Raw genomic sequence first — 12,948 nt, 5'->3', positions numbered from 1 at the left:
CAGGAGACCATACAGGACGCTGAATCAGGCCCTCATCTTCCAGAAAAGCCAAATTGCTATAATAAAAACTGATCGGGTGAGAGAGTCCCAAGTATCCACTAACTAAGAGAACACTGACAGTTTTATCACCTCAGCTATCTACCTACACATACTTGTGAATATTACATATAGTTGCCCCAGGTTACGGCCTAGTTTTCCCAACCACCACTGTTGGGATATATCTGCATTACAGTCTCATCATATAACCTGACCGCAGGATATACAGTTGCAGGCCAGGTCCATGCGAAGACAAGCAAATCTGAGAGAGACTAGGTTGGTACATGGAAAATCAGTCCAAGGATAAAAACAGCAGGCAGTGGAGTAGTGCCTATTGAAACAAATTCCCTTTTTAAGCAGAGTGGGATTCCTCCTACTATTGCCTTTGGCCTTTGACAATTGAAAATTGTCTTTGCCTATAGACACTTAAGCCAATTGTTACCTTCCACAATGTCAAGTCTACCTTTTATCCAGTGCTTTAAACGGGAACCTGTACTAATTCACCACCAGCAAAAGGAAAAGTGTTAAATCCTTCCTTTCCTCATTATTTTTGTGCTACCATTTTGAGGAACTATTATCTACACCTTAATTCAATTTCATACCAACTGGGCCCCAATAAGCAAGCAGAAGACTCTATAGTATTCTTAAAGGGACATTGATCAATTATAAATGAAAGCTCTCACTTCACATTGAATCTCTGTTTTCTAGTTCTGAGGACTCATAGTGAGCTTACCTGTTTAATATAGTTGTTCTTGCTCACTGGGGATTCAATAGTCTCCTCAGATTGGAGGCGTTGGATTATTTCTGAAAGCAGGCCTGCTAACAGTTAAGAGTATTTTACTGTGAATGCCGTTACTTTTACTTAAAATTGACAAGAGTAATTATCTTTGCTTCATATACCCATGTTAATATGTTCTGAGCAAGTTACAATCAATGCCAATATAAACTTCATATTAGTTTATACTACCTTGTGTGTGAGTCCATTTTCCAGTTGTGGTTTATTGCGGTTACAAGAGTATGGTGGTGTCAGCAGAGATTGGGTTTTCAAAAGGAGGTCCAGATTGACAGGGAATCCAAACATTACTGAGCAACCCTTATGGGGGTAGTGCTACACAAAGGTAGAAGATGCTTGCACAATATGCATCCATGCTACCACCTGTAGTCTCTATCTAGTGTTAATATGACAAGAAGGCAATGCTGGTACACAACTAGGGGAAAGTTGTCACCCTAAAAGAGGAAGTGCCTTAACAAGTCTCTTCATGGCAGGATCACTCAGTATTAATTTAAGGAATGCTGCATAATGCTGCATATTGCAAAAAGTTGACAATTTTGAAATTACATTAACATTTTAAAACAAATTGCAGATTTTAGTGACTATTTTAGAGTTTAGATCTGCTTTAAGTCACTTCACATTTGCTGTTTTTTCCTCGGCAGGTTTCAGGAAACTCCTGAGACTGTACAGACATCCACACAAAAACAGGTCTCTAACTTGGCTTCTAACAATCTGGATACAATGCTCCCATGATACTAGCCCCACATCCAGACACATCCAGCCCCAGCATCCCAGTTACTAAATTATCGCTGTTCAAATAGCCTGTATTGACATCTCAGGATGAGCAGCAGAAGGGGAAGTGGTGTGATGTCATGTTATGTATTGTCTCAAGGCAGACTCATCCATCAAGCCCTCATGTCAAGTTTCCTATCAGGGTCACTGAATAACAGATTGGCTGGTGTTGAGTATAGTAATACTGTATGTCTATCAGCTGATGGCTGAGATGCAGAGGTGTTCCTGCTATCAGGCTAATAAATGCTCCTCAGTAAATGGGTACACATGAAGCAGGGCAAAGCAGAGTAACAACTGTATGAAGGCTGCTTCTAGCAACAATTTCGCAGCAGACCATTCTATTGCTGTGAACTTCTCTAGACCATTCTGCTTCCTAATAGCATGAAAAGGTAGGATTTTGTTTCTCCACGCAGGGTGTTTATAATATCGGATAGAAATCATGACTGCATGCTAAACATAACACCTCATTCCTATTCATATTTCCTTCTTGTGGGGGAGTGAGGCAAGTTTGGTTTTGCAGCCAAATACATAAACACTTACGTATACTTTAGTGGCAAATTTTGACATCTGACAAATACATTATTTTTTATATTGCATCCTTTACGTTTACTACCCTAGCTATTTACATTCCTAGAGAAGATGGTGGGGTTGATTTACGAAAGGCAAATAGGCTGTTCACTTTGCAAGTGAATTTTTCCCAGAGCTTAGTGAATGAAGCAAAGCTCTGTTGACTTTCATCATCCAACTGTGTGCAAGCAAAAAGGCCATCTTTTTAAAATTTTCCTTGCAAAGTAAAATTTCACTAAATTCACTGAATTCTGGGGAGAATCCCTTGCAAAATACAACTTCACTTGTAAATTAAACAGCTTTTTATGCTTTTGGCAAATCTACCACCAAGTTATTAAGATGGCAAGATGAAAACCTTATTTAATACAACAATGTCAATGATGATGCTAAAATTGCATTGACTTGTGGCAACCAGTTAGATTTCACATTGCATCCATCTATAATGAACACATAAAAGGTGATTGCTTATTGGAGCTATAATTTACTGGCTTTTGCATTTAAAAAAGAACACGAAGACCAACCAATTTGGGCAATTTTTTTCTCAGATTTTCCTATTTAGAATGTTGAATGCTGATTGTCGATTGGCTCCTAAAGGTTCCTAGAAAGCAGTTCTTTTTCTACTTTATAAAACAAATCAACCAAACAAACCACCTGCTTTCTAAATTAAGATGATAAATGTTGTTTTCTTCAATGTCTAATTAAACCTTAGAGAGTCTGTCTTGTTATGTCCCCTTGGGAACAAATATCTAGGCATGAAAGTTCCTTATCATAAATTATTCCAACTTATCACCAAGGCCGCCAAAATTCATATTAAAATAATGTGGAAATCACTAATTACCTTCTTAGATGTGGCCAAGTTTGGATCAACTGAACTATGGTTGCTGAAAACATGTGTTCCATTGTGGTGGATTACAGTGATAAAATTAGCATTCCAGCCATGGTTTGACCATGGCTGCCCGAGTTTGTACAACTCTCTCGAGATCTATGAGTCTTTCTGGCTTGTGTAATGTAGGTTAGAAGATGTCACTAGCCCAAGCAATGTTTGTGCTGCCTTGACTCTGATGTCTTCTAACTGCTTCAGTATCAGTGTACTTTTATTTCATTTGATCTGTTTGATGCATACAGTATTTTTGTGTGTTGCAGAATGTTTGTTTCAGTGAAATTATTACTAATTGTTTAGCTGTCATGCTTATTCAGGTTAAAATCCATAGATTCTAAGGACATTGTCAGTAAAGCTAATTAATAGTTTTGTTATAAAGTTTAAAAAGTACCCTATAACCCAGATAATGTTCTGTTTGATGAGTGCATTAGGAAGTCCATGAACTCAAAACCTAGTGCCCAAACCCCACTGATGTCTAAAAGAGGCGAAACAAGCTATTTTTTTCAATTTGTTCAGCAAGCTATTGTTGAAAAAAAGGAATGAGGAGCTACATGCTGCCATGGGGGACATGTTCCAAAGGGCAACATTGAAAATTCACAAATGCTTTAACCCACATGCTTGCGGAAACCCAAATATATGCCCCTTCCTAGGAGGATGAGTACAGGGGCACTTTAATACCTGTCACGTGCCTGGTTGTAGAGACTGGCATGAAGATGGAGACCTCTCTTACAGCTCTGGCTCAGGGACCACTGCTAGTATGAAAGTGGCCACAAGAGCTTGGTGAGGTACGAGTGCCTTTAGGAAGTCCAGCAGACTGAGCAGGTAGGTGGCTGGTGTTTCACCAAGATTGGATCAGATGCAGCAGGCCTCGAACTGGTGAATTACAGACTGACAGTTGCTTGGCTGGTAGATAACTTATCACTGGTGCAGAGCAGGTTAGCAGATGAATGGCAGAGACCAGATAAGTAGCGTGCTGGTTAGGACAGGCTGGACAATCAGGAAAAGGTCAGGATGTGAGGTCAGGCAAGCCAGTTCAGTAATGGATGGTCAGATCAGGCATAGAGGACAGGTCAGAGAATGGTCAGAGCACAGGCTAAGATCAACATCAGAAGAGCAAGTAGATGAGCAGGAGGCAAAGCAGGATCCAGAGACAAGCTGAGGTCAGGGCAGGTAGCGTTCAAGCATAGCCAAGTCAAACCGGGTCAGTAACAGAAGTCAAGTACAGGAACTGTCACAGGTTACACAGCAAACACTGCAGATCAGACAGCAACTGACTACTGCAGCTGCTCAGCTTTAATAGTTCATTTGGTGTCAGTATTAGCAGCAGGTGTACGTGCACCTGAGCATGGGCAAGCACACGTGAATATGCACATGTCTGTGCACAGCTATACAAGAACCCACAGGCCCATGCCTGCGTATCTGTATAAACCTCGGAGCATGAAGGGCATAACTTCCCTGGCAATACCACTTACCCATTCCCACAGAGAGTTAAAAGTAAATAAAGACAACAACACAGTAAAACAGTCTTTAAAATAAATAAAACACAAGACACACAGTAAATGTTAATGTTATCTCCCACGATGTAAATCCATTGTCAATCACATCATCCAACTATGTAAACCCACTGCCAGTTACAACATCCAGCAATATAAATCCTCACAAATGACTAAGAGCTATTGTACTGTAGTGCCTGCTGACTACCATCACAAAATGAGAGATCCTGTGTGATTTAATTGACCAAATATGCCCTCCCTTTCCTGGCTACCCAGGCTGGATTCCTGGATAAGGGTCTGGTTGGATTTTAAGGGTAACCCCATGCTGTTTCTCTTTGACCCTGAAAATTAAAAAAGGCAAAAAAAATGGTGGTGAGTGAACAGACCCCCTTCCAGACCAGGCAACAAGCCTTTCAAAATTGAGGGGGGTACCTTGCAAAGAGGGAAAGCTTTGCCATTGTCGAGGAACAAGGGCCTCTTCATTATGGTCAATGACCACATTTGGATACCTGGATTTCCTGGCTGTCTGTTTAAATAACAGAAGCCAGGAATTCTGGCAAAAAAATTGGCCAGAGTACATGAACAGACAACAGGCAGGGTTTACCTCAAACTTAGGTTCAACCCAAACTCAAATTTCTTCCCTACCAGACATCAGGGTGACAACTCAGCTATCATACAGCACTCTTAACCTTGTAAAAGAATTGACACAGCACCACCAATACTGGAAGAATCTACAAGTAAACAGAAAGGAAACAAAGGTCAAAAAGGTAAGAACATGTACAGCAATCTATAATTCCTTAACTGCTGTAAACACATCTTTTTGATTTTAGCTCACATATACATTCTAACTGTCTAATCAGTCATCGGATGGGTGACTGCCATTACCATGATTTCAAAGAAGGTCATTGACCTGTCACGTACCCAATGTTTTGGTATATTCACAAGGCACACTCATGAGAAGACTGATATGCTGCTAGGGGACAAACCAGCTGTTCAGGACTTTTATCACTGGTTGAAATGAGAGGGGTTAAATAAGCTCAATTACGTATGATGTAGCACATAGCATAACTGCAGTCAGTGGCTTGATTGACTCTGCCTGCAGGCTTTCACAGTTGCATTGCTCTGTCAAACATAATTATACTTCTCAACAGCCCTGATTTTGTTTTTAATTTTCATGAGAGGCTTGTCAAACATGGGCATGGGTTATCCAAATGTGGCCAAGTCTGTGGCCAAAATGCTTGGGGTGGGTTGATAAAGTGTCAGGTTTGATAGACTACCCTTTCACAATACAGACCTTCTACAACATTCAGATATATATTAAGTGCCTCACAGAGGTAATTATAAGCAGAATTTATCTTACATTATCTTTCATATCTACATTTGTGTTTACTTTTGTCTGATTAAGCAAAATTCACAGATTTTCATTCTTCATCTGTATTTCCCCATACTCAGAAAGAAGGAAAAAAGTTAATAAAACACCTCAGGTGTGACATGAGACTAAAACAGAACTTCTGTTCCTGGTTCTGTCATCTCCACCAACAGGACTGGCCTGAAAAGGACACCGGGCAACCGCTACCAGGAGTACCACATCTTAAACTTGAACATAAAATGTATACTCTTAGATTGTAAGAGAAAATAGGCGCACACACCTAGTGCATTATCCAAGGTTTATTGTAGGAGTGAAATGAGGTGATTGTAGCCGTATTAGTGCATTTGCGACAGAAACAATTGAGTACTGTCCGTGATACTTTTTTTATTTGCACTAACATACAATTTTGAGGACAAGCTTTCGGGGTATGTCCCCTTCTTCAAGGTCTAAGCAGTACTATTAAAAATCACAAAGTTTAAGCAGAATGTTAGAATGGATTGAGAGAAAAAAAAAAAAAAGGGCTACAGATAAGATACATCAAAAGTGAGGGGGGGAGGGGGGATACAACACTCACACAGAGGGGGTCAAGTTTTAGCTAATAGATAGTCATAAAGCTGTCGGATAGTGGTTGAGGAATCCCATGTCCAAATTAAGACCGTTATCTTTAGTGTCAAATAGAATTATCATTCTTAGTTCAAATGTTTTTCTTTCCTGGATAGATTTAAATTTTCCTTTCAGAACTAAAATATTGAGGACATGGAGGAACAATTCCTGAACAGCATGGAACAAAAACCATACAGATACTTTCGCTATATTGATGATATTTTCATCATATGGACAGAAGGTGAAGAAAACCTAAAACAATTTTACTCATTGATGAACACTTTTCATCCATCAATCAAACTAAAAATGGAATACTCAAACACACAGGTCAACTTCCTAGACACCACAGTATACATCAGGGATGATACGCTTCACACCTCAATATACAGGAAACCCACCGACAGATGCAACTACCTCCACAGTTCCAGCTTCCACCCCCAACACACGAAACGTGCCATCATACACAGTCAGGCCATCAGATACCACCGAATATGTTCTGACCCAAGAGACAGAGATACACATCTCGGGACACTAGCAGACGCCTTCCATAAGAAAGGTTACAAGGACAAAACTATCAACACCAGCATAACCACAGCCTTGAGAACCCGAAGAGAAAATCTACTTCAGTACAAAGAGAAAAAAACAAACAACCGTGTACCTCTAGTAACCGCATACAACCCGGCACTAGAAGGGATAAGAAAAATAATCAAAGATTTACAACCCATCATAACAGAGGATGGAACTCTGAAAGAAATATTCCAGCAACCCCCAATACTGGCTTTCAGACAACCCCCCAACCTCAGAAATAAACTAATCAGTAGGAAACTTCCTTCTGATTATGATGCCACAAATAATGGAAGCAAACCCTGCAATAAGAAACGCTGCAAGCTGTGCAACCAAATCAATCCATCAAAAAGTGTCAGACACTCAAAAGGGATCTTCAATATCTCCGGATCATACAGCTGCACCTCCAGTAATGTTGTATACCTTATCCAGTGCAGAAAATGCAGCAAAGGATCTTATGTTGGTGAAACAGGACAGAGGTTGCAAACACGGATGAATTTACACAGACATACCATCAAGGAACATAAAGAAGATGACCTCTGCACACCTGTAGGACACCATTTCTCACAACCAGGCCACAATATGGAAGACCTCAATATTTTAGTTCTGAAAGGAAAATTTAAATCTACCCAGGAAAGAAAAACATTTGAACTAAGAATGATAATTCTATTTGACACTAAAGATAACGGTCTTAATTTGGACATGGGATTCCTCAACCACTATCCGACAGCTTTATGACTATCTATTAGCTAAAACTTGACCCCCTCTGTGTGAGTGTTGTATCCCCCCTCCCCCCCTCACTTTTGATGTATCTTATCTGTAGCCCTTTTTTTTTTTTTTTCTCTCAATCCATTCTAACATTCTGCTTAAACTTTGTGATTTTTAATAGTACTGCTTAGACCTTGAAGAAGGGGACATACCCCGAAAGCTTGTCCTCAAAATTGTATGTTAGTGCAAATAAAAAAAGTATCACGGACAGTACTCAATTGTTTTTGTAGGAGTGAAAGAATAATAAAAACATACTCACAGACGAAGCATGTATCTAAAAAGCATAGAAAAATGACAATGGCCACAACGGCAGGCAAGGTGTTCTCACTGTCAGTGCGGTCAAACACTGACGCGTTTCGGGGACGAATCCCTTTCCTCAGAGCTGATGATGATGTATGATGAATGGAAAGTAAGAGCCTTGCTGTTGAGGCATCAACAGCAAGGCTCTTACTTTCCATTGTCGTTTTTCTATTGTCATTTTTCTATGCTTTGTAGATACATGCTTCGTCTGTGAGTATGTTTTTATTATTCTTTCACTCCTACAATAAACCTTGGATAATGCACTAGGTGTGTGCGCCACCTGTTTTCTCTCTATCCAGTGGCTGATTTCCCCGTCTGAGGAGGGCTACACCCCTGAAGCATTTCCTTTGGTTGTCGCTGTCCTGGTACCCTTGGCTTCCCTTTTGGCTGTGCATATCCTGAGGCGCTGGAGAGTACATATGATATCCGGTTCGATTCTTAGATTGTAAGCTCCAAGGAGTAGGGCCCTCCTAACCCTCTTGTATTGAATTGTATTGTTGCTGTATTGTCTCCCGTTATATTGTAAAGCGCTGAGCAAACTGTTGGCGCTATATAAATCCTGTATTATAATAATAATAATAATATTCCAGCAGAGGAAAGAGTATTTTAGAAGACATTACTATTAATTATATGTCTTTTACATATTAAAGCCCTGCATAATATGTAAATACATTACTGAAATACTTATTAGAAAACTACTTTAAGACCGTTGACAAAATACTAGAGAATGATAACCAGAAAGTCCACATTAAAATGACCATGACTTAGTACAGTGAATATTAAGGCGGCCATAGATTTCCGATTTTCTTGTCGAATTATCGGCTGATAAAAAAATCGGCCGATATTCGTACCATTAGTGAGGAAAAATGTTGGCCGTTTTTCTTAATTTTAAGGGATTTCGAAAATCGCCCAAGCTGGAAAATTCTGGGATGATTTGTTAGATTTTCGCGGTAATTTATAGTCAAGTCGGCCGTTCTTCTGGCCGATTTGACAATAAATTGACTATGAAGAAATAGAAGAAATTGATTTTGCAGGAGAAGAAGAAATAGAATATCAAGAAGAAGAATAGAAGAAAAGAGAAGATGAAATAGATTTTGCAGAAGGAGAGGGAAAAAAGTTGCAACATTGTATCTATTTGTATGCATTTCGGATACAGATGTTTCTATTCAAGTACAAATAGATACAATGTTGTTTCTCTTCTTCTTCTTCTGCATAATCTATTTCTTCTGTCAAATATAATAGCGGGTCTCTATGCAGGGACACCGCTATTATATTAATTGACGTCCGTAGACGGGACTAAAACACGCCAACTTTTTTTCTTAATTAGTGGCAACGTCGGCCGTCTGAACGACCGATTTATGACTTAAAAAAAAAAAACGGCCGATTTTCCCATGTCTCTGGCCTGCTTTAGAGAAAGAATAGTTATTGGAGTTTCTATTTCCTTCTGTTCTCTTGCCATCCTTAGCATTCATCTAGTGTTTCATTCCTTGTGAGCGTAATGCTCTAGTGTCTACATTGGACACACCGGTCTTCAGCATGGCACACAGACAAGAGGTGAAACCAGACCTTACTATAACTTCATGTCTACTGGCTAAGGTAGAGAGTGAAAGTAGTTCTCTGATAACCTTGAACAGGATTTAGTGTTTCAAGAAACCTGCAAGCTAATTTATTTCTTCAGTATTATAGTATGCCCTGAGCAGCACTGAGTGTATTAAAGCAATAGCAAACTAAATTTGTTTTTAAATTTAAGCCCCTAAATGTGTTAGTATGCATAATAATAATAATAATAATAACACATAATAACACATAATAGAGCATTATGACAGACTTACCTGTCAAAGGAAGCCCTACAACACAGGGCAGCTTGCATCTTCCTGCCAGGTTCATCTGCATATGGAAATCACATCACCATGGCACAGGGCTAATGCCGTAATGTAGTGTGCATGCGTAGCTCAATTAATATTACCACTGACAGGCAGGAGGAAGCATTTATAGCAGAAAAGAGCAATAGGACCTCTTCTGCCATACAAACCCTACCTGACAGTATTTTTTTCTCTGTTTTTATTTTTGTTTAAGGATCAGGCAATGAAGGATCAGGCCATTGAACGTGGTAATCATTTTTACCATTATTACCATTTTTCCTTTCACCCCGCTATGAAAAATTAACAACTGAGATTTAGCTGTCTGCTATAGACACACCACTTTTTTATTGTTATAAATTAGTCCCTAGCCACATTATCCCTACATTGTTTGTATTGAGTTAAAACTACAATATAATATATAGTAAAAGAAAAAAGAGGAAATAAATGGGTAAACATGTGGTCACTTAGGCTCAATTCACACTGCCGCGACTTGGGATCCGACTTGTGAGACCCCAAGTCGCATGTGAAATCCCATGTTAGTCAATGTCTTAATTAGCATTACTGAAGTTGCTCTGACTTTAGAAAAGGTTCTTGTACTACTTCAAGGCGACTTCTATCCAACTAGTGTCCATATACTTTAATAGAAGTTGCCTATAAGTTGGATCCTCATCTATATTGATGTGGTTTGGATCCGATATTACAGGAAGATTACCCAGGTATTCCCTGAAAGTTGCTAGTTGCTTCAGAGTTGCTTCAAAGTTGCTTCACAGTAGTACTCAAGATGCCTGGCAAAGTCACACTGCAAGTCGTGCGACTTTCAGGTATCAGTAGTGTGAACTGAGACTTAGTGTGACAAGTCATTTTAATGTAGGCATTATTCTAAAGGTATTGTTCAGCTTTCACCATGCTGTGGAGCTTTGTAAGCCCTAAGAGTACATCCTTATTGCATCTGTTTAAAGAATGGCTGACCATTGGTCATACATACATTATATTTACACATTAACCTCCCTAGCGGTATTCCCGAGTGTAGCTCGGGGTAAAATGTCCGTGCCAAAAGCGGTAACCCCGAGCTACACTCGGGCTTACCATGCGGCACTGCATAGGGAGTCCCTGCAGAGCTTACCTTGTCCTTTGCTCCCAAGATGTGTCCCCTGCAGCGTCCCCGGCCATCTCCTCCGGCCGATGCCGGCATCTGGCTTCTGTTTTCCGGTCCCTGTGATGTCGGGACGTGCCGGCGCCGGCGGGAAATCTGAAAATTTAAAAAAATGTCATTTTTTTCAAAACAAATTTTTCATAGTAAAACATTGCTGTTTCAACCCATTTCACATACATATTGTCCCTAGTGCTTTGTCCTGTGCCCTGCCTGCATTTTGTCTGTTCTTTCTGCCTGGAAACTGAGAAACGTCCATGGCGTCTAAAAAGTGTCCCTTTAGGTCAAAAGCGGGTTTAGATCAGCTAGAGAACAGCGATAGTAAATCAGAACCACTTGCAGAATTGAGTGATAATGATTCGTGGAGAAATTCGTCATCAGACACTGAAAACGATTTTGCGACTTTGCTCAGCAATGTACAAACTTGGCGCTCTATTTCAAATTTCACTGTTTTCGGTTTGATTATATTATTGAATTAAATGTATTATTATATTATTATTTTTTATGATTGTTTATTAAATTATAATTTATGATTTTGTATTTCAAATTTTATCCTCCCCGGGATGTTTAATAGACTCTTGTTCGGACAGATTTCAGTGAGTTATTCCTAAAAATTACAGCCTAAAATAAAAAATCTACAAATTTCCATGCAAAATAATGGTACCGCTTTCAGCACCAAAAATCTGAAATAATCATACCGCTAGGGAGGTTAAATGGCAGTTAGGGCTTAATGCACATTGGACATTTTTAACACTGCTGTTAGGGGCATCTGGCATTTTTTTTCCTGCCTATAAATGCCCCTGCAGGTTATCCTATGTGTCCATGCACACATACATGTTTAGAGGTGGAAAGAAAAACCCACTGCCAGTGCATCCAAGATTAGCAGTGTTTTGCCAGAAAAAACTATTAACTTGTGTAAACACATCTAACCACATGTCAGTGCTAGGCATGTCAAGTGCAAGACTTTTGTCTGCTAAAACACTGCAGGCAGGACAAAAAGGCATCTAGGAGAGATAAGCAAACACGCGGTGTGCATGAGGCCTAAGTGTTGAACAATATCGTCAAATTTACAAAATAGCTGTAAATGTCATCTGTTGCATATACTTGTTGTCACACATTACTTGGTGGACATATAAATCAGGTATTTAGTCCACAGTTGACTCCTTGACCAGTCAATCAGTTGGTCAACTCATGTGTTGGCACCAGTGTCCACTTATTTTAGCAGTGATGGTAAATCAGTGTAGTGCATATTACTAAAAACTTTACAATCTTGCACCTATCCACTCCAAATCAATGACATATCTGTTAAATAGAGTTTAACAGAACACTGCCTTAAAGTGGTTGTAAACCTCTCAAATGGAAAATGAACAAACCATATCCTTTTATATTGTGTACTTGCCTCAATTCAAAGCACTGAGTGTGATTTTTATCTTCTGTCTCCTTCCTCTGCTATCTGCATGAGTCACTTCTAACTGGTTATGTCCACACCAGACAATCTCAGGAGATGACCCTGCCCCTGCCCCCTCCAGCACATAGCACGTAATTAAAAACGTCAGCTGCTCATGATTCCCTATGTGAAGGGGGGATTGTCCTTTCTCTCCACTCTCAAATGACACTGGGCTCTCCTCACAACTTAGTGCAGAATGTGACATCAGAACCCTACCCCTGCCTCCTAAAGCTGAGAAAAAGCCTTTCATCTGTGTGTTTAGGAGGATGTAGAGGCGAGAGGGATACAGATAAATAGGTACAACATATAGAGGACGATTTTCTCCATCTCTGTGTATCAGGTGAG

Source organism: Staurois parvus, unplaced genomic scaffold (genome assembly GCF_062004578.1).
Source record: "Staurois parvus isolate SC_StPar_1 unplaced genomic scaffold, SC_StPar_1.0 ptg000145l, whole genome shotgun sequence".
Taxonomy (NCBI): domain Eukaryota; kingdom Metazoa; phylum Chordata; class Amphibia; order Anura; family Ranidae; genus Staurois; species Staurois parvus.
This window is presented reverse-complemented; position numbering follows the sequence as displayed.